This window comes from Sapajus apella, unplaced genomic scaffold (assembly GCF_009761245.1).
Source record: "Sapajus apella isolate SASKATOON/1434 unplaced genomic scaffold, GSC_monkey_1.0 scaffold113, whole genome shotgun sequence".
NCBI lineage: Eukaryota > Metazoa > Chordata > Mammalia > Primates > Cebidae > Sapajus > Sapajus apella.
The window spans coordinates 2,675,426-2,701,617 of record NW_022437053.1 but is presented as its reverse complement, the minus strand read 5'-3'; the positions used below and the strand labels follow the sequence as shown (position 1 = coordinate 2,701,617).

The 26,192-nt window shown below is 41.4% G+C and overlaps 1 long non-coding RNA gene across 1 annotated transcript in view; it reads right to left on the bottom strand.

Annotated features, from left to right (window-relative positions):
* Window positions 1-26,192, bottom strand: part of LOC116537736 — a 196,714-nt gene that overhangs the window by 47,072 nt on the left and 123,450 nt on the right. The window contains exon 9 of the long non-coding RNA XR_004263296.1: window positions 8,759-8,973. This is a non-coding gene — a long non-coding RNA (uncharacterized LOC116537736). The remainder of the gene's footprint in view (window positions 1-8,758; window positions 8,974-26,192) is intronic.

The window sequence follows — 26,192 nt, the reverse complement described above, 5'->3', positions numbered from 1 at the left end:
TGAAGTAACAAACAGAATGACAAAAGTCCCCTGGCCCTTGGAATGTCCGGAGACCCCCACCCTTGTCTCCACCCAGGAAGTGAATCACAGAATCCCCTAGCCCTTGGAATGTCTGAAACCTTTTCATCCCCATCCCCGCCCCTCACCCCCACTCCCAAGGTGGTTTTTCGGGTATAAAAATCATGGCACCCTCCTTTTGGCACCACAGGTTGGAGAGACGTGAGTCCTCTGTGGTCGCCGGCATAATAAATGACCCTGCAATCTGGCATATTTTTGTCTTGGTGATAACTTTCTACACTCGGTCCAATACAACATTTGGAGTTCCCCAGCGAGATATTCTCTGTTTGTTATCACCAGACAAAAGCCATCTCAGAGTCTCACCCAGGCGGCCACTCCCACCATGGGGGCCTCTGGAGAGGCGCCCCCTGTTCTTTCCCAGGGCCCCAGAGAGCCACCGTGGAGGATAAGCGACCTCTCGGCCGACATTCACCCGAAATTCCTCAGGGTCCTAAAAGAGAAAATCCTCCGGAGGTAAGTCTGGTCTGGGAACTAGTTCAAAGGAAGGGCCTGAGTCGGGGGACTGACGGGTCATTGCAACTCTGACCTGGCAAGCCTCACCGAGACGTCACTTGAGGCTTCTGGTAGCTGGTGCAGTGGGTACCTGGTGGCTGTCATAGTGGGTGGCAGCCCTCTGGTAGCTGGTGCAGAGGGTACCAGCGTTTGCCTCTGGTAGCTGGTGCAGAGGGTACCAGCAGTCGCCTCTGGTAGCTGGCATAGTGGGTGGCAGCATTCGGTTGTTTTCCGTAACCTCTGTGTGAGTGAGAGAGTGAGTGTGTATATATGTAGTCCCACGGCTGAAAGGCTACGGGGCTTGTGTAGGCCTTTACCCGTGGTTCCACTGGGGCGTCGTAGGGCATAACGGTGATTCACCTCAGAGCTGTCCTACTTGGACTTCCATCCTAAGGTGACCAGGCCCGGGGATTATACGGGTACACCTTAGCCAAGACGCCCCTGAAAATTCTTCCGAGAAAGTGGCCGGACAGGCATCTGACCGGTCTCCCATCTGGGGGGCACCCACCCTTTGTCTGTCACTCTTGTATGTGGTCCTGTCTCATCTGTAAATTTGTCAGTTTTATTAGACTCCTGCTAGCAGACATACACTGGTTCAGGCCATCTTCCCTTGAGGTAGGAGATATCTTACAGTGGTTGACGAACCATTGGATGCAGGGAAATTTTATGATTACACCCCAGCAAAAATTACTCTTTTCTCTTTCTTCCACATCTTCTTCTTCTATCACTGAGGCCTCACTCTTTCTTCCTTTGCCATGTGGCAGATAGTCTTAACTCTAGTTGTCTTTATTCTCTTCCTTGTTTTGGTCATTGTGGCCTGTAAATTCTCCCAGCCACCTCCACCGGGAAAAGAGTACTTTTGCCCGTGCTGGGTCAGATTCCATGTCGGGGAGGCCGTTGTGCCCTCGACACCTTGGAGGTAGTTTCTTTGGAGCTTATGAACCCTAGATCAGAGTTTAACAGTGCTCTTTCTCAGGCTGGGATGGAAAATAGGTAACTGCCTATTCTGTCAGGAAAGTGTCCAATGTTATGGGCAGTGCCCAACGGTGCATCACAGAAAGGCCTATTGGCACTACCCTGGATGTTGGGAGGTAGGATGTCACCGCCCCAGTAAAAACTGACTGGCAGCACTTCTGCACACTCTACCGGGTGTGGTGGGTCCAAAACACACATCCGGTAGACCTCTTAGTCCACCTGTTTGTCACTTCCAGACCTTTCCAAAGCAACTGGCCAGTAAAAATATATAAGGGGGAGGATTATGCCCGGGCAGCGCTAAACCTCCATAGTGCTTATTCTCGCCAGTTGTGGTTTGCGGGGGAAAAAAGACCGCCGCCTTACCTTGGCCCCTACCCCCTGTTCCTCTGACTAGGAATAAACTCTAAAATCCAGTTGTCTGGTCCTTAAAGGACCTGGCTGCAGAGGCCCTGCTAAAACCTGCTTTAAAGAGGGCCAAATTTTAAATTTGAGGCTTTCCAAAATTGGCTTTACTACAGAAAGAGAGGAAAGAGAAAGAAAGGAGAGAAAGGAGACAGGAGAGAGAAAGTAGATAGAGGAGAGACAAAAGAGAAAGAGAGAAAGTAGAAAGTAGACAGAGGAGAGAGAGAGAGAAGGGGACCAGAAGCCGCAGGGGCGGAAAACTTGCCGCCAGCAAGTTCAGTTTTAAACTGACACTAAGAGCGTTTTTTTCCTTTCTCTGCCGGCAGTCAGCCCCTCCCAGCTTTGAGGCAGGCCACACTGCCTCAGGGTGCAGCATTTGCATCCAGAATCTGGCTTTAAGAAAAGCTTTCTAACTTTCTGTAACAAAAGTGACTTGTTAGTGCAGTCGTTAAGGTGTGGGGCCTGCAACTGCAAGGTTGTTGGTTCAAATCCTCGGTGAAGCTAATTTTAAATTAGGGAAATCAGTTTTAAATTAGTGAATTCTCTTGAGGAAAATTTGGCATAAAAAAACAAAAAAAACCCACAAATGGGGTCGTCTAGCTTCCTGCCTTGTAACCCCCTCCAATGTATGACTGCCAACTTCAAGGTTGGGTTCTCAGGCCAATATGGGGTGAAATTAACCCCTGGAAAACTCCGCTCTTTGTGTGAACTTGAATGGCCGTCTTTTGGAATTAGGTGGCCAAATACTGGGACCTATGACTCAAAAAATTATCCAGGCTGTATGGAAAATGGTTGCAAAAACTCCTGGATACCCTGAGCAGTTTCCATACATCGACCAATGGTTGGGTTTAGTCCAATGGTCTCCCCCATGGCTAAAGTGCTGCATAAAACAGGCTAGACTTCAGGTCACGTTAGCCAGCCCAAAAGAAAGTCCCTTCTGAGCCAACCATTCTCCCCACCCCAGCGGAGGATCAGGAATTACTTCCACCCTACTCAAGGCCCTCTAAACCAGCGCCTCAGCACCCCCCTCAACAGTACTAGTAACCAAACCTTGTCCCCCCTGCACACCCGTAGCGGGGCCCCCGCACCCACCGGCAGTCCTCCCTTTCCAAGACGCACCCCCAACAGAAGACAATTGGGGTCGCCCATTCTTTGTTCACATCCCCTTCTTGTCAAGTAACTTATATAACTGGAAGGTGATTAGAGATCAAAAAGAGGGCCAAAACACCAAGTGCGGGCACGAGCTTTAAGGGCAAGGGAAAGCTGCCAGGCTAAACCCAAAATTGGCAGCACCCATGGCATGGCAAAGGGGATTTCTATGGCCTGCAAGCCGGCAGAGATGCATCCAGTGTGAGGGGCTGTGCAGGAGGGAAGTGCTGGGGAACTGCTAAGAGTTCCCGGGAGGGGGTAGTACTGGAGAACTGCTAAGACAGCGAGAGGGCAGGGCTAGGTACCTGCCCAGAGGGAAAGTTCCCTGGGAGGGGTTAGTGCTGGGAGGCTGGGGAATTTAAGGCGGTGATGTTGCCAAGGTTTTACAATGAAACTCAACATCCCCCCTTCTCTGAGAAGCCCCAGGGTTTGACAGGACTCTTAAAATCTCTATTCCAGACACATCGCCCCACTTGGGACAACTGCCAACAATTATTACTAATTCTGTTCACCACAGAAAAAAAAAAGGCAAAATTAGACAGGAAGCCCTGAAAGCCATCATAGGTCCAGGGCGAGGAAAAAGATTTTTTTCCCTCTACCTGACCCCAATGGGACCTCAACACCTTGGAGGGGGGTGTCACCAGGCTCTGAACACTTTTCACCGGTATCTTATAGAAGGGGTTAGGGGAGTGGCCCACAAGCCCAGCAAACTCTCCGAGGTAGGAACCGTAACTCAGTGTCCACAGGAGTTGCTAGCTGCTTTCCTTGAGCACTTACTGGACGCCTATTACCCTGAGGCCTGGAGAATCAGCGGGCCATCAATCTGGCTTTTGTTTCCCAGTCTGCCCCAGACATCAAAAAAATTTTGCAAAAATTAGAGAGGTTCCAGAGAATAAATTTAACTCAGTTGTTAAAAATTGCCCAAAAAGTCTTTAACAATAAAGACACCTTAGAGGCCAAGCAAAATAAGAGAGTTACAAAGGCAGTGATAGCAGCACTCCAGAAAAAAAACCACAGCTAGCCCCTGGACCACAAAGCGATTTGTTGATCTGGGAAATGGCACTGTCACTCATTCCCTGAGTGTCCATATCCACTCCTGTGACGGGAATTGCTCCACAAACTGCAAGCAAATATTTCTTTCAGCGAGGGTCAAGCTTGCCTCTCAATTCCTCCTCCCTTAGCCACAGGGCCACCTCAGCAGATCCTCATCACCTGTGCTCTGTCAGACAATTATCTCTTGCAGGAAGCTTTATCCTCAGAGGCAGATCAACCATCTGCACCAGACTTCCTCCGCAAATTTCAAGAGAGTGTACCGGGAGTATGGGCTGAAACAAGTCCCCCAGGGCTGGCAAGTCACCAAACCCCAGTCGCGGTCCAGCTATTAGCAACGGCAACTCCAGTCCAGGTGAAGCAATATCCTATGAGCCGGGAAGCCAGGCGAGGAATTGCTCCGCACATCACCAGACTCTTGAAGGGAGGAATCCTCACTACCTGTAAGTCTCCCTGGAACACCCCCTTGCTCCCCGTGCTAAAACCAGGCACACAGGACTATCGGCCTGTGCAGGACTTGAGGGAGGTGAATAAATGGGTAGAAACTGTTCATCCTACAGTTCCAAATCCATACACCCTCCTAAGTCTCTTGGACCCAGAACAACATTACACTGTCTTGGATCTTAAGGATGCATTCTTTTGCATCCCACTAGCCCCTGGTAGCCAGCCTATATTTGCTTTTGAATGGACCGACCCTGATACTGGAGTCTCGGGGCAACTCACTCGGAGAAAACTGCCTCAGGGGTTCAAAAACTCCCCCACTCTGTTTGATGAGGCACTTAGCCAAGACCTTGCTGCCTTCCGAGCTGAGTTCCCAGAGTGTACCCTACTCGAATAACGTGGATGACTTACCCTTGGCTACAAAAACCCAGGAGGCCTGTAAACAGACGACCCAGTCATTATTGAAAAAAACCCTGCAGACTTTGGGGTACCGGGTCTCAGCTAAAAAGGCCCAACTCTGCCAGCCAAAAGTGACTTACCTGGGCTATGTTATAGAGAAGGGCAACCGGGCACTGGCACCCAGCCGAGTCCAAGCAGTGCTGCAAATAACCAATCCCACCACAAAATGCCAAGTTCGAGAATTCCTTGGGGCAGTAGCGTACTGCAGGCTATGGAGGAAATCAGCCCTTGACACGGACAGAGGTGGAGCAACAGGCTTTTGACAAGCTCAAGATTGCCCTGACTGCAGCCCCAGCCTTGGCCTTGCCAGACATCTCTAAACCTTTCCAGTCATTTGTGCATGAAAAACAGGGAGTTGCTAAGGGGGTGCTCACCCAGACATTGGAACCCTGGTCCCGGCCAGTTGCCTACCTTTCAAAAAGACTTGATCCCTTAGCCTCTGGGTGGCCAGCTTGTTTGAGGTCGGTGGCAGCTACGGCCCTGTTAGTCACGGAGGTGAACAAACTGACCTTGGGGCAGTAGTTGAACTTAGTGGCACCCCACACGGTGGAGTTGCTACTCCGTGGAGCTATGAGAAAATGGATGTCTAATGCCCACATAGCCCAATACCAGGCCTTACTTTTGGACCAGCCCTGCATAAAATTTTCAAAAACCACAGTTTTAAACCCCGCCACACTGCTACCTGACAGCGAGCCAGAGGAACCCATATATGACTGCCAACAGACAATAGATGTCCTCCACACTGTGCGACCAGATCTCACCGACGTCCCCCTGTGGAACCCAGAGGAGGTACTGTATACAGATGGCAGCAGTTTCATGGTCGACGGAGTCAGGTACGCTGGGGCAGCTGTGGTCACTCTAGAGCGGGTTATCTGGGCCCAGGCTCTTCCACATGGAACCTCAGCCCAAAAGGCTGAACTTATAGCTTTAATAAAGGCCTTAGACTGGGCGAAGGGAAAAACTGTTAACATCTACACGGATAGCTGGTATGCTTTTGCTACGGCCCATGTGCATGGTGCCATTTGTAAAGAAAGAGGGTTGCTTACCTCAAAGGGAAAAATCATCAAAAACAAAGAGGAAATCTGAGCTCTACTAGAAGCTATAGGGAAGCCTAAGGCAGTGGCATTGATGCACTGCAGAGGACACCAGAAGGGAGATTCACCAGAGGCAAGGGGAAATAGGGCAGCTGACCTACAGGCCAGATCGGCAGCTGCGGGGCCAGTAAAACCTCTGACTCTTCTTGTGACTCTGCCGGCCCCAACCTTGCCTCCTACCCCTATGTACTCACCTGAGGAAGAAAACTTTGCTAAAGAACAGGAGGGATGACAAGATTCCACAGGATGGTGGATTCTACTGGACACAAGAATTGTGCTCCCCGAGGCTCTAGGATGGGCTCTAGTTAAGCACACACACCAGGCCACTCACTTAGGGCAAACAAAATTAACTGAGCTGCTGAGGGTTAGATACTACATTCTACACTTATATAAGATTGTTAGAAAAAACTACTACTCGTTGTGAAGTATGTGTCAGGGTAAATCCAGGAGACAGTAGGCCTAGTCAGGCAGGGATAAGACTCAGGGGTACTAGCCCAGGGGAACACTGGGAGGTAGATTTTACTGAAATAAAGCCCCCAGCGTGCGGCTATAAGTACCTCCTTGTGTTTGTAGACACTTTCTCTGGATGGTCGAGGCTTTTCCTACTAGGTCAGAAACCGCACTGGTAGTAGCGAAAAAATTGTTACAGGACCTGGTTCCTCGGTTCGGCTTGCCCCTGACACTGGGATCAGATAATGGCCCTGCATTTACAGCTCAATTTCACAAGGCCTGGCAAAGGCCCTGGGCATATCCTGGAAACTGCACTGTGCCTATCGTCCCCAGAGTTCAGGGCAGGTTGAAAGGGTGAACCGGACCATAAAGGAAACTTTGACAAAATTCATTCTGGAGACTGGTGAAAACTGGGTCAGCCTGCTTCCTTTTGTTCTCCTCCGTACCCCATGTACTCCCTATAAAAAGCTTTACTCCTTTTGAAATTATGTTTGGAAGTCCCCCTCCCTTACTCCCCAGACTTGCGAATGCCATACATGCTGGAGTCCATAACTATACACTCCTTAAGTCCTTGCAGGCACTCCAGTCTGTTCAGTCCCAGGTCCACTCGCTCATCAGGGGAACTCGACCTACCCCAGTGGATTTCACCCCTTCCAGCCAGGGGACGAAGTCCTGGTGAAGAGAGTCACTACCTCTGGCCTAACTCCTGGCTGGAAAGGACCCTACACTGTAATCCTGGTCACCCCCACGGCAATCAAGGTGGACGGACTGACTGCCTGGATTCACCACTCACACATCAAGACTGACCGCCCAGATGCAGGATGGGAAGCGGTTCCATCCTCAACGGACACCCTAAAGCTAAGACTATTGCGCCGTTCTCAGTCATTATCCTAATCTCCCTGATTCCTGCAACCACCCTCCGAAAGGGACCCTCCTTCGCGCCCACCTACTATCGATGAGTCATCACCGAGGGCTCCACTGGAGCATATGTTAGTTCCTTAACCGGAAAGGGATCCACCCTAGTCAACCTAACCCTGGAGTACACTCCGGAGACCCCCATTACCTTCTCCCTGGACCTCTGTGCCCTCCTGGGCCCCCACTTAAATTTCAGGACAAGTGGAGGTATAGCTGGGTGTGGCAGTTTAGGGGCAGAGCGACAACTCCAGACCATGGGGCTATATCTGTGCCCAGGATCCACCCCACCAAAAAGATGAAACTGTGGAGACTTAAATGAATTCTTTTGCCCCTATTGGGGTTGTGAAACTATCTCCACTATAACAGGATATACTGCAAACAGAAACTCTTTCATTTTTCTCACCCGAGACCCTCCCGTAAACGCCTGGCTAACATTCCTACTCACTGGATTAGCAAGACCCTTGGTGCTAATGGTCCTAGGGTTAATATTTGGACCATGCCTTTTAAACATGCTCCTCAAATTTATCCAGGAAGAAATAGATTCAGTCAAATTGATGGTTCTGAGATCCAAATATGGGCCCTTGTGTCAAAAACAGGAAACCTATTAAAGATTTAATACATGTTAAAAGAACAGGGGGGAATGTGATATTGTGCTGGCCTAGAGCCAGAACCTGAGCAAAACTGTTTTATAAATAAGTTGAAATGGCTGCCCCATTCTCCTCACAATAACTACTGTCCTTGGCCTCTGTAAATAGAACTGCTAGTTTGTTCTGCAAAACTATGTAAAGCTGCTTACCTTTTCTTATCAGTAACTGCTAAAATCTGTGACTTCTATCACCACCCAGACGATGTGTAAACAAATGTATATCTTGACTTCTGTAAACCACTGAAGTAACAAACAGAATGACAAAAGTCCCCTGGCCCTTGGAATGTCTGGAGACCCCCGCCCTTGTCTCCACCCAGGAGGTGAATCACAGAATCCCCTAGCCCTTGGAATGTCTGAAACCTTTTCATCCCCATCCCCGCCCCTCACCCCCACTCCCAAGGTGGTTTTTCGGGTATAAAAATCATGGCACCCTCCTTTTGGCACCACAGGTTGGAGAGACGTGAGTCCTCTGTGGTCGCCGGCATAATAAATGACCCTGCAATCTGGCATACTTTTGTCTTGGTGATAACTTTCTACACTCGGTCCAATACAACAAAACCATGTGAGGCAGAAACTTAAAACCAAAAGGAGGAATAGATGAATTCACCTTATAGTTGTAGACTTCAAAACTCCTCTTTCAGAAACAGATCCACCAGGCAGAAAAAAAGCAGAATTCAGTTGAACACAGCAGCACAATCAATTAACTTGATATAAATGACATCTACAGAAGACTTTATCCAACAATGGGCAGAATGCGGAGTCTTCTCAAGCCCACATAAATCACTCATTAAGGTAAACTACATTCTCCTCCATAAAACACACCTAAACAAATTTAAAAGAATGGGAATCCTTCAACACATACACTCAAACCACAAAAGAATTAAGGTACAACTCAATAAAAGAAAACTAAATGGTAAATTGCAAACTGCATAGCAAAATAATATACTTCTAAATAACACATGGGGCAAGGAAGAAATTTCAGGAAAAATTCTAAAAACATTTTGAGCTAAATTTGAAGGAAAACACAACCTATCAAATGCAACATGGAATGCAATGTGAAAGGTTAGAGAGAAATGGATAACCTTAGTGTAATATGAGAAAAGAGGAATCTAAAAATCAATCATATAAATTTCCACCTTAGAAACCTTAAAAGAAAAAAGTAGAGAAAGTTAAATCCAAAGCAAACAGAAGAAAATATATATTTTAAAGACTACAGGAAAAAGAAAAGTAAAAGATAAAGCAATTGCATTTTTTAATTGGATATTGGATAGACTAAAAGTTTCTAGAACTTAGAAGTATCCAGTATTAACTAGGAAAACACAACACCCCAAACTTAATCCTTGCTTATGGGCATAGAGGGAGGACTCTGAAGATATGAATCTTTAGGCATGATTTACCAAAGGTATATAAACCAGGGTAATTTCATTTGGTTACAAAGTGGCACATTTTAAAACTATGAATAATTCACCAATAAGAAATTTAGGTAAATATAGCTAGGTATACAAGGCATAGAGTACAAGAATAAAGACAAAAATACAAACTATGCTCTGAGAAACATGAGAAAATCATGAGGCTTGTAGGAGAATATCAAAGAACACGGAAGAAGTCATGCAGACACAGATCAGTGAACATGTGTTTGTCCTTGGGGAAAAGTCCCCAAAAGGCCCACCCACTGCCATCCTCCTCTACCTCTGCATGTCTCCAGTTTTCACTGTCTTTGGACCTCTCAATGGGTCCCTTGTCTATGCAGCCACAGGTCCCCATATTCTACAGCTTCCTGTTGGAATGTTTTCACCATAATATATTGATACCAGGTGGTCTTGTGTTATATACCTCCTTCCTTCTTTTCCTTCTTTCCTTCCTTCCTTCCCTTCCTTCCCTTCCTCCCTTCCTTTTTCTTTTCCTTTTTTTTCTTGACAGAGTCTCACTCCATTGCCCAGGCTGGAATGCAGTGGTATGGTCTCAGTTCATTGCAACCTCTGCCTCCTGGGCTCAAGTAATTCTCCTGCTTCAGCCTCCCAAGTGGCCGGGATTACAGGTGTGCACCACCATGCCCAGTTAATTTTTGTACGTTTAGTAGACATGGCGTTTCATCATGTTGGCAAAGCTACTCTTGAACTCCTAACCTCAAATGATCCGCCTGCCTCAGCCTCCAAAAGTGCTGGGATAATAGGCGTCAGCCACTGTGCCTGGCTTGGCCACTGAATTTTCTTATCCATAGATAGTATCTATACCTGGAAAATGACTGAGGAGACAAAAACCATGTTTACAAAGTCTACAGAAGCACACAGTAATGTCCTAGGCCTTCATCTTAACTAACCAACACTCACTGACTCACCCAGAGCAACTTCCAGTCCTGTCAGCTGCATTTACGATAAATGCCCCATACAGGCGTACCATTTTTTTTTTTTTATCTCTAATACTGTATCCTTACCTTTTCCATGTTTAGATATGTTTACAGACACACATACTTACCATTGTATTACAATTGGCTAGAATATTCAGTACAGTAACACAGAGCAAATGTTTATAGCCTAGGAGCAATAGGAATACAGCCTAGGTGTGTAAGAGAATATACCACCTGGGTCTGTGTAAGTGCACTCTATGATGTTCACAATGTAAACAAAAAATTAAATTCTAAGAATACCCAACCATCTGGATGGACTTTCTCCTCAATCAGAGCTCTTTCAAAATTTAACCTGAAAGACTAGTTCAGGCCATTACAGGAAGTAGGAGTTGGACATGCCTCATTATACCTCCCCAGTATTAACATTAATACCAACTTTAAGTCTGTTAAGAAACATTTTAAAACCTAGGCAGGTGCAGTGGTTCATGCCTGTAATCCCAGCACTTTGGGAAGCCCAGTGGGGCGAATCGCGAGGAGTTCAAGATCAGCCTGGCCTACATGGTGAAACCCCGTCTCTACTTAAAATACAAAAATTAGCTGAGCATGGTGGTGTGCGCTGGTAATCTCAGCTACTGGGGTGGTTGAGGCAGGAGAATCACTTGAACCGGGAGGTGGAGGTTGCAGTGAGGTGAGATCGCACTGCTACACCCCAACCGGGGGACAGAGCAAGACTGTGTCTCAAAACAAACAAACAAACAAAACCTATTCTCTCTGAAGCCTGCTACCTGGAGGCTTCATCTGCATGATAAAACTTTGGTAACCACAATCTCTTAACTCAGGCATTTCTTTCTTTAACCCCAGGTCTTTAGATAAACTCAACCAATTCAACCAATTGTCAGTCAGAAAGTGTTTAAATTTACCTTCACCCTCCACTCCTCTTTGAATACTTGCCTTTCTGGACGAAAAATATTTTGGGCAGGATTTTTTTCAGAAATCCTGCCCAAAATATTTTTCAGATCATTAGACTGAGGATTTCATTGCTTGTGTGGCAGCTATGTATTTCTTAAATGTGTTTGATTGATATCTAATGCCTCCCTAAAATGTATAAAACCAAGCTACACCCTAATCACCTTGGGTGCATGTTCTCAGGACCTCCTGAGGGTTGTGTCATGGGTAATATTTGGCCAAGAATAAATCTCTTCATATATTTTACAGAAGTTGACTCTATTCGTTGACAATAAAATGACCAAATTGACACATGACACATTTCTTGGACCATATCCCCATTCTAATGCTTGATTATAGTTAGTTAATTGACTGAGATATAATTTTTTGTAGTTCCATATTAAATAATTGATTTGTTGATGTGCAGTGGCTGACTTCCACGGAGACTCCTACTGATACTGTGTATAGCCCAATTCTGACCTTCTCTTTAGTGTTACAAATGGAGTTCAATTATCAATCTTTCTCTCTAAGTGTCTCACACATTGTTCCTTTGTATTGCCAGCTAGAAGCAAACAGCCAGGAATACAGTAATCATTGTGTAATTGTGGAAGGTATGAATCAAAACTCTGTGGAAAAACAAATATGGTTTGGTCATGCCTTAAGAAATGTAAAAAAATGGACAGGTTATATGGAACAATGGAAATTATATGAAACAATAAAAATTATAAGAAGCAATGGAAATTATAAGGAGCAATAATTTGCAAGACACTGTACATCAATCAAGGAAGGAGAGTAATCCCCGAAAGACTTAAAACAATTACAGGAGCCCTAAGATTGTGTCAAGTTATAGCTGTAAGTTTCCTTCTGTGGTGTGGCAAGGAGTTTTGGGACTTTTTTGTGTTGAGAAGAAGAAACTGAGGGTCTTGAAGAAGAGTTTTGCTCCATTTCATCCAGCCATTATCCAAGCCCAGTGGTAGGAATGGGAGAGAGGAAACATGCCAGCACCCATGCAGAGAGGGTTGACTTGTGCTAGCAATTTTTATATATACATGGGTAATAGAACTATGGGAGAAGTCTAGGAGGAAAAGGCAAAGCCACATGAAGAAGCCATTTTAATAAACTTGGTCTTCAATCCTTTCATCTTATCCCTAACTGTAAAAAGACAGAGGACATAACACAGCCCATCTTGCAACATTAGCCCACGATGAGAGGTGACCCATTAGAGATGAAGGAACTGCTTATGAGTAGGATAAACCACCACACCAAAACCAAAATCTGCATTTTCTATAATGTGTTGTTATACGTGACTGATATACTGATTACATTTTGACAGTCTATGACTTGGGATGTTTCACTTAAGATTTTTCAACTTTATGATAGTGGGAAAGTGACATGAATTCAGCAGAAAGTATACTTCAAGTACCCATGAAACCATTGTGTTTTTCACTTTCAGTACAGTAGTCAATAAATTGCATAAGCTATTCCACATTTTATTATAAAGTAGGCTTTGTGTTAGATAACTTTGCCCAACTGTAGGCTAATGTACATGTTCTGACTATATTAAAGGTGGGTTAGATTAAATTACTATGTTTAGTAAGTTACATGTTTTACATATATTTTCCAATGAAACTATTTTCAACTTACGATGGGTTTATTAGAAAGTAAACCCATCATAAATTGAGGAGGATCTGTAATTTAAATGGAGGTTTTTATTGAAAAGACCATTACATATTTCTCTTCAAAGGAAGGAGAACCAATAATTTTTAGGTCCTTTATTTGTGTCCCTGAAAATCTTCATAAATTCTACAAAAAGAGTGAAAATGGGTGAATCAAAACACAGGTTCTATTCTGTCTTATAAAACAGAACATCATAAATAGTTTTTATAGAAAGCGTTTTTTCTAGATTTTAGAGCTGGATATACTTTTAAAAATATATGCTTCAATGGACTCAGTAATGTCATTTCATAGATTATTCAGAGTGTTTAGAACCTGGTGAATCAAAACACAGGTTCTGTTCTGTGATATAAAACTGCACATCACAAAGTGTTTTCACAGACAGTATGTTTCTAGTTTTTTATAGCTGGGTATTAGTTTCTTTTAAATTTGGGAATAACCTTGCTCCCCTGTCTTTTACCACATAAATACCTCACCTATATAGTTTGCATGGAGAACTGGATGGCTCTCAATATTTAGGAAAATTAAGATTAACGGTACCAAATCATAATACAATAAAATAATGAAGATGAGGGAGATTGGGGAACTGTTTTGTTTTTTTTTTTTAAACAAGATCTTCCCTTGAAATTCTTTGTATAGAGTACTGAAGACCACAACCCCTGACGACAGCATTACCTGGCAAACAAATATGCCATCTATTATTTGGAATAAAAATATCCATAAATTATCAATGCTCTTGGTCTCTTGGATTCTCATAGATCATAAATTTTTTGGAAATCCTGCCAAAAATATTTTTTAGATCATTAGACGGAGGATTTCATTGCTTGTATAGCAGCCATGACAGAATGTGTGCTTCATTAAAAAATGTTTTCCTCTCAGTACAATCATGTTGGCATTTGCATAATGCATATTCAGGCTGTAATTAATCCTGCTGTACTTTGGGAACGTTGAATTGTTTCTTGAGTCCTAAATTCCTGTTCAAATGTGCTTTAGGAATCTCATCTTCACTAGTTAGGCCACTGAACCATCTATTCACGTACAAACTATGTCAGAAGAGTATAAAAGAGTAGACACTGACACAGCAGCTAGATAACTGAGGTGGGTATATTACTGAGTCAACAAAACATAAAATCTAAGAAACTCACACCTGTGATAACTTTAAATAATATTTTGCTAGTCCATTGATAACAGAAACAGAAAATGATATTAAATAGTATTAAATAATATTAATTTAATATTAATCTTAATATTAAACTTAAAAAATATACAATTAATTTAATATTATTTAAATATATTAAATATTAAAAGATAACTTTTAATAATATTTTGCTAGTTCACTGATAACAGAAAATAAAAATTTTAATTCTGTTTCTCCAAAGCCATATTATAATAATATATGCTGCCTGGAGACGTATGACATTTCCTGAAAGGCATTTTTATTTCAATGAAAAAACAATTTAGTAATTACTCATTAAAGAGTAAAAACAAATACATGTCTCTATATTGGTGATCTGTACAAAGACACATCATGCAGATATTTACAAAAACAAGTTGGAAGAAATAAAAGATTCCAGTCAATGTCTACAGCTTTTTGGTAAGGGTAATAAACAAAGGATATGAGGACATTGTTACTTGCACAGTAGCAAAGTGCTTCTCTGCATTCAGAATACGATTTTCAGTGTTACCGCCACACAAATTAATGCCTGTGTACCTTTCACAATTAGAACAAACTAAGCCATATAGTGCAAACAATGAACGATAATTTTACCTGACCTGGTACTTTTTTTTTTGAGACAGAGTTTCGCTCTTGTTACCCAGGCTGGAGTGCAATGGCGCGATCTCGGCTCACCGCAACCTCCGCCTCCTGGGTTCAGGCAATTCTTCTGCCTCAGCCTCCTGAGTAGCAGGGATTACAGGCACGTGCCACCATGCCCAGCTAATTTTTTGTATTTTTAGTAGAGACGGGGTTTCACCATGTTGACCAGGATGGTCTTGATCTCTTGACCTCGCGATCCACCCGCCTCGGCCTCCCAAAGTGTTGGGATTACAGGCGTGAGCCACCGCGCCCGGCCCATGAACGATAATTTTAAGCATGCGATTCTCAGCAAATTTTGTGTTGCGGTTCTCACAAACGTCTATGCCCCTCTCCTTTTCAACTATAGGTATTTCATAGCAAATATCTAGAAAATACTAAAACGAAAATTAGTAAACAATGATCCTTGAAAAGATAACAATTGAAAACATTTTGAAAAGCGATTATGAATGCATTTTTATATATAGGAATGAAAAGCTTTAATACACGATACAGAAATATAAATTTGGTTTTAGAGGATGTTTATGTGAGATAACAAAGGCATAAAAGTGTTAACTATATTTGCCAAAAAAAAAGGCAAGAATATTACCAGGAAAGCCTGAAGCTGTTAAACGTCCTTGATCATCAAGATGAATGACTCTAGAGAAAAGTCTTTCTTATACAAACGAACTGCATTCTTCAAACACTCCCAGGGGGCAGCTGGCCTGGCCCCTGCAGACCCCACAGAAGGCTCTGAGCTCAGCCGCAGTGGCTGTGGCTCCGCCCATGGTGGGTGTGGTCTGCAGCAGGACTGCTTTCATGGGACAACTGCGTTTGCGCAGGAGGCACCGAGGGATGTCTCCAGGGGTTTCTGCCTCATCTGGCTGTTAGGGGAGTAAAAAATCCCCAGGCTACAAGAAGTAGGAACTTGTAATAAAGCACACTGATCTCTAATAAAATTTACCAAAATGTAGTAAGCAACTAACATGGAGGGCAATATTGGGGGGATTATCTAAGATTCACAAGGACATTGGAGACAAAAGTATCATCAGTAATATTCCAATGTTCTAAACCCTACTCTTTATTCACAGTACAGCTGGGAATATAGGTATTTGTGCAAGGAATGCAGGTTTTCACTCTTCCCTTTCTTCCGTATAAAATATCTTTTTCAACCAATGCAGCTGGCACTAGTGCAAACTTGGATATTAGCTGGACTCTTCCCTCAAGCCATATGCCTGATTGATTCAATCTGGATTATATACCTAAATGTAAGTGCTAAACAATGTTTTTAAGATTTGACACCAGAAGCACAAGGGAGAGAAGAAAAGAAAGATATATTCACCTTAAATATTTTGTGATTAAAACCACACTATCAAAAAAAACAAAAACCCAAAGAATGAAAGAAATTTTAAAATTCATTTAGCTGATAAGGTTCTATTCTCCAGAATACATTAATACTCTCCAGAATACTTTAGGAGATTGAGGCAGGCAGATCTTTTGAGCCCAGAAATTCAAGACCAGAGTAGGCCACTTGGTAAAACCCAGTTTCTACAAAAAAAAAAAAAAAAAAAAATAGAAAAAGCCCATGTGGTGGTGCGCACCTGGTCCAAGCTACTCAGGAGGCTGAGGCGGGTGGATTACTTGAGCCTGGGGAGGCCGAGGCTGCAGTGAGCTGTGATCACACCACTGCACTCCGACCTGGGCAACAGAGTAAGTCCCTTTCTCAAAAAAAAATCAACTCAAGGAGGCAAACATACAAATTAAAAATGGGCAAATTATTTGAATAACCATTTGTTGTTGAATGAGCATATGAAAGATTGTTCAATGCCTTTTGACATAAGTATTCCAAGTAATTTTGTAGATAATCTGCCCAAAGGTGTGGAGCATGATTTTCTACTTCTTAGGTATGTGCTGTGAATAGTGACTTTTAAAAAAATGTATAACGTGGAAAGGGTGAAATGAGAAACTTTACAGCAGAGAAATACAATAAGAACTACATCATCTAAGTGATCAAGGTGACATCAGCAGTAATAAAGCCTATTGATAGTCCGTCCCTTCAGGTGATGTGAGGAGAGTGACACTTTCCCACTATGTTCTTGTTCTTCTTACCCAAAACTCTCAAGTCCTGTCTAATCAGGGGAAAAAAATTAGAGAAATTACAAATTAGGTGTCTCAATATCATTAAAAGTAAGGGAAGTCTAAGAAACTGTCACAGGCCTAGGAGCCAAAGAAGACATGACATCTAATGTGAAATGGTGTCCTGGGAGGCATCCTAGAATGGATAATAGACATTAAATGAAATCCGATGGCACCTGGATAAAGTGTAGATGTTAGTGAGTGGTAACATATAATATTTGTTAATTGTGACAAATATGCCCCACTAATATAAGAGGTTAATAATAAGGGAAACTGTTTGTGGGACATATATACAGTCTCTGTATGATCTTCACAAGTGTTCTGTAAATCTGAAACTATTCCCAAGTAAAAGTTTATTTCTATGATTACTGCAAAGCTTCATAGAAAGGTTATTTGCAATGTTATTGATGTTCCCTGAGAGCATTTCCAAAATTTTATCCTCTTTCTTCCCTGCTGAAGTTAACTATTATTTTGAATTCTTGACTTGTCTCTTTAGTTTTTATTATTTTCTAAGTTTCTAAGTTTGCATTTCAAATTAATGTCTCGTTCAATGTTTATGTCTTCAAACTTAGATCAATGCAAGTGTTTAACCCTTATTTGCAGTCTAATCATGAGAAATCATCAGAAAAATCCATGTTGTGAGGAAGCTTTAAAATGCCTGACTGATATTTTTCTAAACGGGTTGAGGTCATGAAAAATAAATGAAGACAGAAATGATTTCATATTGGAGAAGACCTACACTGGAAGGTGGACCTTAGGATATCTTCCAATGATCCCCACCTCTAGCTATACACACTGTGTATGCTAACCTCCTCCTTATGAGTGAGTGTGGTCAGAAACTGTGAATGCTTTGAAACAAGAGGATATTGTCAAGGTGGTGGCATATCAGATTGGGTGTCATGCTTGTTACATAAGATTGTGATTTCTATCTTGCTAGCAAACTCTTTCTTGATAAATTCAATGGAGCATTCTACAATGTGGAAGAAGTTTCCAGTGGGCAAGGCCACTATGGGAAGAGACTGAAAGGCAGCTTCTGACCAATAGCCAGCAAGGAACCAAGGCCCTTGGTCCAACAGCTTGCCCTACAGTTTACAATTTACTTTAAAAAGTAATCCAGAGGCCAGGAGTAGTGGCTCACACCTGTAATCCCAGCAGTATGGGAGGCCGAGGTAGGCAGATCGCTTGAGGTCAGGAGTTCAATACCAGCCTGACCAACATGGTGAAACCCCATCTGTGATAAAAATAACAAAAATTAGCCAGGGGTGATGGCGCATGCCTGTAATCCCAGCTACTGGGACGGGTGAGGCAGGAGAATTACTTGAACCCAGGAGGTGGAGGTTTCAGTGAGCTGAGATTGTGCCACTGTACTCCAGCCTGGGTGACAAGAGCAAGACTCCGTCTCAAAAAAACAAAGGTAATCCAAATCTTTTTTAAAATAATACTATTGATGTTCATATATAGTGTATCTTATTATAAAGAAAATCAATTGTATTTCTTCCCTTCTGTCCTTTATATTATTGCTGTCATTCATTTCACTTATATATAAAACCATACATGTATATATATATAATATATAAACAATTATCTTATATTACATATATTGTATCATGTTGCTATTTTTTCCACAAGCTATTGTCTGTTAGATCAGTTAAGAATATGAAAAATAAAATATTTTATTTACTAAGACAACTACTAATAACATTTTAAAAAGTACAGCATATATGCTAAGAAAGGAAACAAAATGGATTATATAAAATGTTGCAATAAAATGATAAAAGGCAAAAAAGTAAGTGGAAGACAAAAATAGGGACAAAGCCTGGGCGCAGTGGCTTTGGGTGGATGAGGTGGGAGGATCACTTGAGGCCAGGAGTTCACAACCAGCGTGGGAAACATAAGACGACCCCACCTCTAAAAAAAAAAAAAATTAAAAAGTCCCAGGTGTGGTGGCAGTTGCCTATAGTCCCAGGTACACACAAGAGGCTGAGACAGGGGGAGGGCTTGAGCCCAAGAGTTCCAGGCTGCAGTGAGCCATGATCTCTGCACTCTGCACTCTGGCCTGGGTGACACTGCACTCTGGCCTGGGTGACAAAGTGAGACCAAGTCTCTAAAACAACAACAACAATAATAAAATGAGACAAAAGAGCAATAAACAGAAGACAAATAACAAATATAGTAGTTGACTAAACTATATCACTAATTACTTTGAATGTCTAAATGCATCAATGCAAAGGAAGATTGTCAGAGTGGATCAAAAAATAAGACTCAACCACTGTATATATTGGCATAAGAAACCCACTTAAATATAAAGACAGATATAAATTAAAAGCAAAGGGCTGGAATTATATCATTCTAACACTAATTAAAGAAAGCAAGAGTAGTCAAATTAATTTTAGATAAAGAAGACATCAAAGCAAGCAAAATTACCAGGAATAAAGAAGAGTGTATCATAAATATGAAGGGCTCTATATTTGAAGATACAACAATCCTTAAGGTGTATGTACCTGACAACAAAGCTTCCAACTATTTGGGGAGGAAACTGACAGAACTGCAGGAGAATGAGATGAGTCCACCATTATAGTTGTACACTTCAACAGGTCTAGGAGAAATGTATGGATCCAATGGGCAGAAAATCAGTAAGGACAAAGCTGATCTCAACAGCATCATCAATAATCTGCGCATAATTTATGTCTATAGACAACTTTATCCAACAATGGACAGAATACAAATTTTTTGAAAGCCTACATTGAGGACTCACCAAGATAATCCACATTCTGGACTGTAAAACATACCTCAATAAATTTAAAAGACTAGAAATTATATCAAATCTACCCTCAGACTACAATAGAATTAAGCTAGAAATAAATAACAAAATAATAATATAACAGTAACTGGAAAATCCAGAAATGCTTGGGGATTAAATAATGCACTTCTAAATAAGACAGAGTTCAAAAAAATAATCTCAAGAGAGATAAAAAAATTGAACCAAATGCAAATGAAAACACAGCCTATTAAAACATGTGGATTCAATGAAAAAAGAGTTTGGAGGGAAATGCATAGTATTGAATGCATGTATTAGAAGAGAAAAAATATAAATTAAATCACCTAAGCTTCCAACTTAGGAAACTGGAAAAGGAAGAGTAAATTAAATCTAGAGTAAGCAGAAGAAAAGATATAATATTGCAAAGACAGTAGATGTGCCATAGAAATAATGAAGTTAAAACAAAAGTTACAGTCTGAGACAGGAAAGCATCATGAGGTCTGTAGAATAGTAAAACACATGGAGGAAGACAGGCAGACAGAGATGGGGAAACACGCATAAAGCCTAGGAAAACTTCAAAACCACACAACTAATGGAAACTGAACAGCTTGCTCCTGAATGATGACTGGATAAACAATGAGATGAAGGCAGAAATAAGGAAGTTCACAACAATTATGAGAATGAAGACACAACGTACCAGAATCTCTGGGACATATTTAAAGCAGTGTCTAGAGGAAAATTTATTTTATTTTTTTGAGACGGAGTTTCGCTCTTGTTACCCAGGCTGGAGTGCAATGGCGCGATCTCGGCTCACCGCAACCTCCGCCTCCTGGGTTCAGGCAATTCTCCTGCCTCAGCCTCCTGAGTAGCTGGGACTACAGGCACACGCCACCATGCCCAGCTAATTTTTTGTAGTTTTAGTAGAGACGGGGTTTCACCATGTTGACGAGGATGGTCTTGATCTCTTGACCTTGTGATCCACCTGCCTCAGCCTCCCAAAGTGCTGGGATTACAGGCATGAGCCACCGCGCCCGGCCTAGGAAAATTTATAAATGCCCATATGAAAAGTGAGGAAAGATCTAAAACTGACACCCTATCATCAAAATTGAAAGAGCTAGAGGAGAAAAACAAAACAAAAGCCAAAAGATAGCAGAAGACAAGAAATAACTAAGATAAGAACAGAACTGAAGGAGATAGAGACACAAAAAACCTTCAAAAAATCAATAAATCCAGGAGCTGGTTTTTCCAAAAGTTCAACAAAATAGACAGACTACTCGCCAGAATAATTGCAAAGAAAAGAAAAAAGAATCAAATGGATGCAATAAAAATGATTAAGGAGATGTCACCACTGATTCCACGGAAATACAAATACCATCAGAGATTACTACAAACAAGTCTATGCACATAAATCAGTAAATTTGGAAGAAATGGATAAATTCCTGGACACTTACATCCTCCCATGACTAAGCCAGGAAGAAGTTGAATCCCTGAAAAGACCAATAACAAGGTCTGAAGTTGAGGCAGCAAGTAATAGCCTACCAACTAAAAAACGTCCACGTCAGTCCAGACTGGATTACAGCCAAATTCTACCGGACATACTAAGAGGAGCACATACCATTCCTTCTGAAACTATTCTAAACAATATAAAAAGAGAGAATTCTCCCTAACTCTTTCTATGAGACCAACATCATCTTGATACCAAAACCCAGCAGAGACACAATCAAAAAAGAAAATTTCAGGCCAATATCCATGATGAACATTGATGCAAAAATCTTCAATAAAATACTGGCGAACCGAATCCAACAACACATCAAAAAGCTTATCCATCATTATCAAGTAGACTTCATCCCGGGGATGCAAGACTGGTTGAACATACACAAATCTATAAATGTAATTCATCACATAAACAGAACCAAAGACAAAAATCACATGATTATCTCCATAGACGCAGAGAAGGCCTTTGACAAAATTCAACAGCCCTTTATGCTGAAACTCTCAATAAATTAGGTATCAATGGAACGTATCTCAAAATAATAAGAGTTATTTATGACAAACCCACAGCTAATATCATACTGAATGGACAAAACCTGGAAGCACTCCCTTTGAAAACCAGCACAAGACAAGGATGCCCTCTCTCACCACTCCTATTCAACATTGTATTGAACGTTCTGGCCAGGGCAATCAGGCAAGAAAAAGAAATAAAAGGTATTCAGTTAGGAAAGGAGGAAGTCAAATTGTCTCTATTTGCAGACGACATGACTGTGTATTTAGAAGACCCCATCATCTCCGCCCAAAATCTCCTTAAGCTGATAAGCAACTTCAGCAAAGTCTCAGGATACAAAATCAATGTGTAAAAATTACAAGCATTCCTATACACCAATAACAGACAGAGAGCCAAATCATGAGTCAACTCCCATTCACAATTTCTATGAAGAGAATAAAATACCTAGGAATACAACTAACAAGGGATGTGAAAGACCTCTTCAAGGAGAACTACAAACCACTGATCAAGGAAATAAGAGAGAACACGAACAGATGGAAAAACATTCCCTGCACTTGGTTAGGAAAAATCAGTATCGTTAAAATGGCCATACTGTCCAAAGTAATTTATAGATTCAATGCTATCCCCATCAAGCTATCATTGAGTTTCTTCATAGAATTGGAAAAAACCACCTTAAACTTCATATGAAACCAAAAAAGAGCCTGCATAGCCAAGGCAATATTAACAAAACAAAACAAAACAAAACAAAACAAAACAAAAAAACTAAAAACAAAGCTGGAGGAATTACACTAGCTAACTTCAAGTTTAACTACAAGGCTACAGTAATCAAAACAGCATGGTATTGTTACCAAAACAGAGATATAGACCAATGGAACAGAACAGAGGCCTCAGAAACAATGCCACACATCTACAACCATCTGATCTTTGACAAACCTGACAAAAACAAGCAATGGGGAAAGGATTCCTTATTTAATAAATGGTGTTGGGAAAACTGGCGAGCCACATGTAGAAAGCTGAAACTGGATCCCTTCCTTACACCTTATACAAAAATTAACTCCAGATGGATAAAAGACTTAAACATAAGACCTAACACCATTAAAACCCTAGAAGAAAACCTAGGCAATACTATTCAGGACATTGGCATGGGCAAGGACTTCACAACTAAAACACAAAAGCAATGGCAATGAAAGCCAAAATAGACAAATGGTATCTAATTAAACTTAAGGACTTCTTCACAGTAAAAGAAACAAGCGTTCGAGTGACTGGCAACTAACAGAATGGGAAGAAATTTTTGCAATCTACCCATCTGACAAAGGGCTAATATACAGAATCTACAAAGAACTTAAACAAATTTACAAGAAAAAAACCAACAATCCCATCAAAAACTGAGTGAAGGATATAAACAGACACTTCTCAAAAAAAGACATTTATGCAGCCAACAAACATATGAAAAAGTGCTCATCACCACTGGTCATTAGAGAAATGCAAATCAAAACCACATGGAGCTATCATCTCATGCCAGATAGAATGGTGATCATTAAAAAATCTGGAGACAACAGATGCTGGAGAATATGTGAAGAAATAGGAACACTTTTACACTGTTGGTGGGAGTGTAAATTAGTTCAACCATTGTGGAAGACAGCGTAGGAATTCCTCAAGGATCTAGAACTAGAACTATCATTTGATTCACCAATCCCATTACTGGGTATATACCCAAAGAATTAGAAATCATTCCATTATAAAGACATATGCACATGTATGTTTATTGTGGCACTGTTCACAATAGCAAAGACCTGGAACTAATCCCAATGCCCATCAATGATAGACTGGATAAAGAAAATGTGGCACACCATGGAACACTATGCAGCCATAAAAAAAGGATGAGTTCATGTCCTTTGCAGGACATGAATGAAGCTGAAAAACCATCATTCTCAGCAAACTGACACAAGAACAGAAAACCAAACACCACATGTTCTCACTTATAAGTGGGTGTTGAACAATGAGAACATATGGATACAGGGAGGGGAACATCACACATTGGGGCCTGTTAGGGGTGGGGGGCTAGGGGAAGAATAGCAGGGGGTAGGGAGAATGGGGAGGGATTGTATTAGAAGAATTACTTAAGGTAGATGACGAGGTGATGGATGCAGCAAACAACCAAGGCACGTATATATCTATGTAACAAACCTATACATTCTGCACATGTACCCCAGAGCTTAAAGTATAATAAATAAATAAATAAATAAGAAATTATCAACATCCCTAATTATTAGGGAAATACAAATTAAAACTACAATGAGATAGCTCTTCCCTTCAGACAGAAGGCAACTATCAAAAAATAAGAAAATTACAAGTGTTGCTAATGTGAATAAAAAGGAACACTTACACACTGCTGGTGGGAATACAAATTAGTACAGCCATTATGGAAAGCAGTATGAAGGTTCCTCAAAAAATTTAAACTAGAACTATTATATAATTCCTAATTTTCTTTATTTTTTTCCTGGTTCTGGGACTTAGGAGTAGAAAAATGTATTCATGCCGGGTGCGGTGGCTCAAGCCTGTAATCCCAGCACTTTGGGAGGCTGAGGCGGGTGGATCACGAGGTCAAGAGATCGAGACCATCCTGGTCAACATGGTGAAACCCCGTCTCTACTAAAAATACAAAAAAATTAGCTGGGCATGGTGGTACGTGCCTGTAAACCCAGCTACTCAGGAGGCTGAGGCAGGAGAATTGCCTGAATCCAGGAGGCGGAGGTTGCGGTGAGCCGAGATCGCGCCATTGCACTCCAGCCTGGGTAACAAGAGTGAAACTCCGTCTCAAAAAAAAAAAAAAAAAAAAAAAAAAGAAAAATGTATTCATAAATTTTTTCATAGTAATATAACAAGATTTTAATGTCACTATGCAATCAACGGAAGCACTCCAATCAGAAGTTAACAGTTTATATTCAGTCATACTTTAAAAAATTGTCACACCGTGCACAATGAAGGCCCAACAGGGTGGAATTTGTGTAATCATTGGTGAAGAATGCTGCTTCTATGTAAATCACATTAGACAAATAGTATCTAATCTGTGCTTTTAAAAGACAAAATAATCTCTCTTGGTCAGATAAATAAGGCTCAACAATTTTATTTGACTGACTTATTTCCAAGGATGAGAGACTGGGTTAATGGGAGATGGAGTAATGTGCTCAGATTTGTGGGTTTTTTTTTTCTTGCTTATTTATTCCTGTTTTAATCTATGTTATTTTCTGTCTTCGTAAATCTCTCACCACTCAGCTACTAACTTGATTTTTCTCTCAAGGTCACCAAATTAAGCATTTAACAGGTGAAACTTCTAGAGAAGTTCCATATGGGAGACATGAAGGAGTTCAAAATATACCACTCTGGTATATTGACTATTTTGAATTTTAGGCACTTGAAAATCAGCAAGTACGAGAGGGTCATTCTGCCCTATTTTCTGTTTTTAAGAGCAAGAGATGTGAATGGTCTTTTCATCAAGATGAGAAGCTGAGACCAAGAGACCTCTGTATAAACCTTGTTAAAATAATGCTTATCATAATTCCTCCCAGTCAAGAATCCAGATACAGAGAATGTCTGAGACTCGGGTCTCAACTAAGGTCTCAAATGAAGACTTAACATGGGAAGATTCCTTTTCCAAGCTCATGTAATTGTTGATAGGATTCAGTTTCCTGCCTGGGTTGAGATGACTTCAGTGTTGAATTACTTTAAACCTTTAACGATTACTACCAATCCTTTATTAACTTCTCAGAACAACCAAAACAAAAGCAAACAAATTAACAAAAAATAGAGATCACTTCCAATGCATTCTCTGACACAATTTTACCCAGATACCACAACAAGACAGATACTTGAATAAAATAAAGTTACAGACAAATATAGAAATATAGCTTATGAATAAAGGGGCAAAATTCCTCAAGGAAGGACTTTCTTAGTGAACAAATCAGTAACATACATAAATGATTACACATTGTGATCAAGGGTATTTATCCCAAGAACTTTGGTTCAACATACAAAAATAATTAATGTAATGTACTATATGAATAAAGAACAATAATCACACTGTCATCTCAAAAGATACAGAAAAGGCATTTGATAAAGTTAAAACTCATTTATCATATAAACATTCAACAAATTAGAGATATAATGGAACTTTCTTACCCTAAAAAGGGCATCCTCAAAAATTCTCATCATGGCCGTGCGCGGTGGCTCATGCCTGTAATCCCAGCACTTTGGGAGGCTGAGGCAGGTGGATCATGAGGTCAAGAGATCGAGATCATCCTGGTCAACATGGTGAAACCCTGTCTCTGCTAAAAATACAAAAAATTAGCTGGGCGTGGCGGCGCGTGCCTGTAATCCCAGCTACTCA